The sequence below is a fragment of the Berghia stephanieae genome, unplaced genomic scaffold, assembly GCF_034508935.2.
Source record: "Berghia stephanieae isolate SIO BIC M18660-M18661 unplaced genomic scaffold, UCSD_Bste_1.3 scaffold2968, whole genome shotgun sequence".
In the NCBI taxonomy this organism is placed as follows: Eukaryota; Metazoa; Mollusca; class Gastropoda; order Nudibranchia; family Aeolidiidae; genus Berghia; species Berghia stephanieae.
In genome coordinates, this window is record NW_027624142.1 from 1,421 (window position 1) to 8,682 (window position 7,262).

Below are 7,262 nucleotides of genomic sequence, written 5' to 3' on the forward strand. Positions count from 1 at the left end.
ATGGTCAATAACCAAAAATGACAGAGTAAACAGTTGACACAGATAGGAAATCACTTTGTATATTCGTAAATTTAAAAAATTCGAATTTTGAAGAATAAATATTATTTTCCCAGTATCGATAATCCTGGATTATCAGCTGAATTCCGGATGCCATGATTTTGGCTTGAATCCGGGACAATCCTGGAAAATGCGGGATGTGTGGCAGGTTCTGTGTAATCATACTCACACAAATGAACTCAGCTTATAAGCACACTCATTTCTCTAATCAAGTTTTTAAACTGTCAAAAATAAAGAGATCAAATCAATCAACAAGCATGGTTTTGTGAAAGGATTGAAGTGTTATGATCACGACTTGAAGTGTTAACAACATCCATCTATTCTATCAATACTCATGCATAAAACCTACCAATTCTTAAGACGTAAAGTTAGAGAGGAGAGTCAAATTTGAAGAGAAGGTGGATAACTTTCAAGAAGAAGAAGAGGAAAAAGAGGAGAAAAAAGTTGAAGATGAAGAAAAGTGAAATCTCTGAGAGAAAATGGTAGTTGGCAACTCTGCATTATGCACACAAATGAAATACCATATCTTCCTCCTCCATTGGGGAAGTTTCTCTGAGGACCATTATTCCACCTGTTTCTTGGACCATCAAAGCCGCCACGTGAGGGAGGACCAGAACCTCTGGCTGAAATTGGACGTAGAGTATGATTTTACTCTTTAGAGCGCTTTTTATATTTTTTATTCACGTTTCCATAAACTTAACATCTCTGCTCCCAGCATTTTGTCAAAATAGCAGAGACATCCTAATAGTGGAATCAGTACCTAAAGTGGCATATGTAATTATGCCGCAAACAACAAGAGGACTATACTGCTTTCATCATTAGCCAAGGTGTGATTTATTAGAATTGTTTTTATTTATGTACTTAAATCATTTTTTTCTTTTTCCTGGGGGGGGGGGGGGGGGGGGGGGGGGGGGATTGATAAGTTTGTTCGTTTATTTTCGAATGTGTTAACTCTTTGTTTATTTTATTTTATTTTTTAAAATGTTTTTGGGAAAAAGGGGGTGAAATTCCTTTGGATTGTTGATTTTTTTTGTCATTACAAGGAACAGTTTCTCAGACTGGATTATACATCAATCATCGCATCGGTTGTCAATTGCAATTGAACTGGAGTAGGCAGACAGACAAGGCGGTAAGTGTGATGTTAAGATTACAGAGTCATAAATCCTCTATATTGTAATGGCTTGTTACCAAAATAAGTGCTCAGGAAACAAGAATTTTAGGATTATGTTGTACAACTAAAGAAGAAAAAATCCACCCAGACAACCTATCTAGATAACAGAGACATCGTATTGTTAATTTAATGTATGGTAATTTTTAAGGGTAGTTACTACTAATGCCATTACCTGTGAAAATTACAAATTTTTCCAATCCTACGTAAGCAGGCCTGTAATAATAATAATATAGTTTCGACAGTCAGTAGAATACCGCTTAATATTGACAGATGCTTTATAGTTTCCATGAGTCATTGGATATACCGCTTAATAGGAACAGATGCTTAATTGAAATGATCAATTCAATCAATATAATTATAACTGGTTAATCGGAAATACTCTGGTTAAAAGGAATGATTTCAGAGATTAACTAAAATTTTTTTCCTTTTAAAAAAATTAGAAAACCTTAAACAAAAGTGTCACATGTAAGAGCAATAAAAATGATATCATTGAGTCATTTACAATCAATTTCAATTTATCTTATTTGCCAGACTTCACATATTGAGTGTTGTGAAGAGCAGTGAAATTTAATATAAATATGATATTCATGTAAAACGATTGTTGCTCTTGACAAACGTTGAATAAAATGTTTTGTAGACTATGGTGGAGAAATGTTCATTTGTCTTTTCATTTATATTGGATGTCAAAGGGGTTATGAGTATAAGGAAAGTACTCACTAGATATTGTCACTCATTCTCTTAACATCCATGCTCATGGAGAAAGGTTTTGGGGTTTTTTTTCTCTCTCTGTTTTTAAGGAGTTTATGCACTTGCGACACATTTAGGTCATTTCAGTGCCAGTATAAAGGAAGAAAATATGATAGTCAAATAATTATAGATTTACAATTGAAAGCACAGAAGAAAGACAAAAGGGAAGGTTTCAAACAGGGAACAGATGTAGATTCCAAGACATACTATCAGTGTTCTTAGTTTGAAATCACCTAAAAGTCTCATCCAGACACAAGCACAGGATCCCAATAAGAGGAACACACTCAAGTATTTACAAATCATTATATTTGTAAAAGAAAAAATAATACAGTACATAACAGAGAGATGATTTACAAGGAAAAAATATCTCCAAAATTAACTTTATGTTTGACTGTTCCCCCCCCCCCCAGCCAGGGTATCCAGCCATGGCCAGGACAAAAATCTCATTCCAAGACAAAGACAAAAGCAAGTTGGAAAAACAGATATAAGGGAGACGGAGAAAGGCATGTAATGTTGAATATTATGAAAAACAAAAGGCTGTAGACATAGAGCCATGATATTATTCCGATTATGAAGGCCTCCCCAGAATTGTTTATTGGAATGCCACTTAATTGAAAGTTTCCTCGTAACAGCACAGTTCCAATTAAAGCGGCTTTGACAGTAAAATAATAATAATAATAATAATAATAATAATAATAATAATAATAATAATAATAATAGAGAAACATCTTTTAAAAAGTAAAACTCACATGCCATCTGATCCTTTCCTACAGCTTTCCGTACTTCAACACTGCACCCATTAAGATTGTGCCTCTTTTTCACTGTATAAAGAAGAGTAAGAAAAATAAATACAAAACAGACCAAAACAATTGTTTTAAAAAAGTCAGCCCTTAGATCATCCTGATAATTTAAAAGTTAATAAATTCAACTCAATATGGACTTGTTGAGACAGTATAAAAATAATGTTACTGATGATAATTGCCACTAAATGAGTGGTAACATGGTAACATATGTAGGCTATGTGTCAGGAAAGTAAAATTTAGTTCATTATTCAATTTAAATCTTCACAAAATTTTACTTTTTATTTGACGTTCTATCTTAATTCAGACTTGTATATAGATAGTTCTTGGTTGACGTCACTCGGGTCTTTGTTATTGTTTTTTGCCATCCGCCTTTATGAGTAATGCTCACTAAACTGTATTAACCTGACTATAAACGTTCATGGATACACACAGTTTTGTGTGTTGGTCCGTTATACTTCCGGATGGCAATGTTATGAGCTTCTTAGCCAAGCGCATACTATCTATATGTGCATCTGTAATGTACTCTAAATTATCTCAGATTCAAGCAATTGTTTGGAGATGTGGAGTCAGCTTGCAAATTGTGTACAAAGTTGAGCCATGCTATGAAATGTACTACACAAAGTGAATTTTACTCCAGAATGATCATTTTTTAAAATCACTCTTGACATTTACGAAAGTTTCTTATTTCATCTTAATTAATAATTGACACCCAAAATTGAGTTTTTGCACTTACTCTTACAAGTGCGTTTTATTCAAAGCAAGTCATTTTCCCTTACTTTTTGCAAAGTAAAAAGTCGCACATTTTCATTAAAGACATCATCAAAAATAAAGAAAAATACAGAAAGATAACATGCCTTTTATCAATAAGAGTAAGTATAAAAATAGATCATGGCCAACTTGATTCAAAATGACAGAACATATAATAAAATATAAAATCTGGATTGAGATTGCTTAACATTATAAAATCTATATTTGTCCTTTCCTTGTTTTAATTCGCTGGTTTATCCTAGGACATGTGAAGGTAATTTTCATACATAAAAAAAAGTCAATCTATTGCTGTTACACTTCTTTTGTATCTGCTTTTGCCTTCTTGGGGAATTCTGGAGTAAGTTCTGTTCCATAGCAAAGAGTAGAATCTGACTTCAAGATAAGTAGGCCACCTAACTTCTCTGTGCACAGGGATCCTCTCCTTATTTGGCTGAAAACTCTTTCACATTCACAAGTGGAGGATTCCTAACATAAAATAAGAGTGTATACTTTTTGGTATCAAAAGAGTTAGCCCTTTTTTTTCCAGTGAGAACAATTGCTAAATTGTGGAGAGTGAAGGAATTCTTCTTGAAAATTTTAAAAAGTGTATCTATTGAATTCAACCTCAAGTCTGTCTATGTTCATTGCCCTGTGAAGGTCTTCTCAAATCTTTGACCAACTTTTTTCTCTCTTTTTTAACACCAGATTGCCCAAGTTACATTGATATAGAACAACTACATCTTGAATAACATGGTTTAAAAAATACCTTAAAAACTCCAGTCTTGGGTTATTGGGCCAAAAAATAAGTCTCAAGAGAGGCTGTTAAGGGTGGTGTTGAAAATAATAAAAATAACCTGCTTTTAGTTCAAAGTTTACTTCAATATTTATAAAAATTCAAAGCTAAGATGAAAATAATGCACTGAGGCAAAATATTCAATTTTCAAGAAATGATCAAAATTAATCTTTGCGCTTAAAATTTGTTTAAAAAAGTTGAGCACAATTTGCAATGTAAGACCAAAAACAAAAAAAAAAAACAACAAAAAAAAAAAAAAAAGAAAAAAAAAAGAAAAGAAAAGAAGAGTAAGCGAAATAAAAGAAAGATAAAAACAAGGAAAACTATGATTTTTTAAAGAATGAAGAGAAATTTCACAAGAAACATGGAACTCACAAACAGCCCTGTCCACTGAGTCATAATCACTAAACAAAACAAAACAGAAAACCCTGGGCTGCCATTTGACTTGTCTTTCAAGATATCAACTTCCTCAATATGACCATACTCTGAAAACACTTGACGGATCATCTCCTCTGTTGTATCTTCTTTCAAACCTCCGACAAACATCTTTTTCACAGTCATATATTTATCTGCAGACTGAAATGCAATAAGTTTAAATTGATATTAGAAACTTAACAGCACTTTTCACACCACTGGGCCATTTTAGTGATTAAAATTATGTAAATAATGGAAGGAAGGACATTGTAAATTTGTTATTTTTATAAATCTAGAAACAAAATATGATTCTTTGGTATCATTTCACAACCAGGCCTTAGCAGGGATTCTCAAAAATGCGAGGATCAAAAAACATAGGGAGTACATTTCATAAATTTTCTTTTGATTATCCTTTTTTAAAATGGTGTCAATATCATTAGAAACATGTTGAAAAGCTCTTTATTATTATGTAGGTTTCGAAGAAATCAAAAGACTACCAAAAGTTCTTAGCTTAGTCTCAGCCAGAAATAAATCTCCATAGTCATTTGACACAAAAACCAAGGCTAAAGCAATTGTACCTTTAGTCTCAATATGACCGAAACAAATTTCAACACATATGAATTATTCAGTGATGATAATGGCAATTTGTCAAAAGGAGAAAAATGTATTGGTCCATCTGTCAAACTCAAAACAAAATCATGACATAAATTATAATAGTTCATATATTATATTACAGTCCACTCTGGATAATCGCAATTCGGTTAAACGCAACATTTCCCAAGAAACGGAATTCATTCTATATAAAAGTCACTGGTTAATCGCAACAAATTTTCACCCTCAAAAAGTGGTAAATTAATAAATCAGTCAAACAAAATATCTCATTTCATCATGGAAGAAATACGTGACAGGTTTAAAACTCGAGAGTGAGCAGGAGTTAATGCTACAGTTTGTGTGTCACCACTCTATTAGAGATTGCAGTTTGGGTTTGTGATGTTACTTGTGACAATTAGATAGGAGGCGAGGGACTGGGCATAGCCTACACAACAGGATGACAATGACAGTTGTAAAGAGATTGACATACTGTGCATTGTGACCAATGAGTTTGGTGAGAGCTTATATTGTCTCTCATCAAGGCTAATCTTTTTGACTGAATAAGATGTCGATTTGCATCAAAGCTGCTTTTGCTTAGTAAAATCTATACATGTCTGCCATATGGTTTTTAATTCAATCATATTGCTCTTCAGTCTGTAGTGGACTAAGATCAATATTTACAACTAGTTTGAGTTTACCATATATGTGTAAATGGTTGCAATAGTCGACTGACGCCATATAAATGAGAGTGTCACCAACATACATACAACTGAGCACAGGTGTTGAAATATGACACAAGACATGATGGTGATTTTTTCACGGATCCACCACTTGACCTGAGCTTTTGTCAGGAGAAAATGCTTGACATTGCAAAATCAGCTGAAAATTTCTGAGAAAATCTTAAAATCCCGGAATTCTGCGGAAGATTATCATCACTGATTACTTACAGAAATAAATACCAGTTAGAAAGGAAGTTGTAACAATAACTTTAGAGCTCAGTCATGCATCCACTTCTACTTCCAATTGGTTCTGTAGACTATGTTTTGCTTCCGGTAAAGTCAAAGTAACCCTCTTTGTTTACACAACAAATGTAAAGGAAGTTCTGAATTAAAATTAAGAAAATTCAGATGCTAATTCTGCATATTTTAAGGGCAAATCGTCCTTTGACTACTAATTCTGTAATAAATAAATGGATTTTTTTTTTTTTAAGTAACCAACAGAGAAGATTTATGATTGGTTGTCACTATTTAATTCGATGAGTGTTTTATTCCACATCAGCCGATGAAGTTGGTCATTATCAGAGCCTGTTTCATTGCCCTAACTTGCTTCATACTTAAAGGAATATTATTTTTAAAAAAAAACCTTTAAAAAGGACCTACCTTTCCGCACACGATAATATATTATTCAACAAGACTGAGCAAATAATGAAACGTCCCCTCAATTGGGCAATATGATTGGTCATTTGACGCTTGGAACTGCACCTACACACTTCATACCTAACTGATTTTGATAGTTGATGGCTCAAAATGTTAATTTCCACAAAACAGTAGTTATAATAATTCAAATGGATAAATGCCTGTTTGTAATAGCCTTAATTTCCCCGCAAATATTGACGGTTCTCCACTAGTATTTTTTTAAAAGTTGAAGCATAAAAATACAGGTAATTTAGAGTGAAAGTGCTAAATATCTATAATATTGTGGTCTCCATCTATAGCACAGTTCTCAAGAATCATTTAGAGCGTGCTCATAGCTGGATCATGTTTATATAACTTTTAGTGCTAAGTCAACACCGCTAACACCCAAATTAATCAAAATAGTCTCCTCTCTGTGTTTCTATAAATGTATGTACTATGTTGCATGCCTGAAACTGTCATTGGATCATTCAAATGTCATCAAAAAATTTTTTCTTCTTCAGAGATGCCTTGGATTCAGTAAGTCC

The 7,262-nt window shown here is 33.0% G+C and overlaps 1 long non-coding RNA gene across 1 annotated transcript; it reads right to left on the minus strand.

The window, feature by feature from the left end:
• Positions 1-545: 545 nt before the first annotated feature.
• LOC144961550 (uncharacterized) lies at positions 546-4,743 on the minus strand. The gene is made up of 3 exons (XR_013643193.1): positions 4,694-4,743; positions 2,725-2,796; positions 546-680 (listed from the first exon to the last, which is right to left on the minus strand). It is a non-coding gene; the product is annotated as an uncharacterized LOC144961550 (long non-coding RNA).
• Between the last annotated feature and the right edge of the window lie 2,519 nt (positions 4,744-7,262).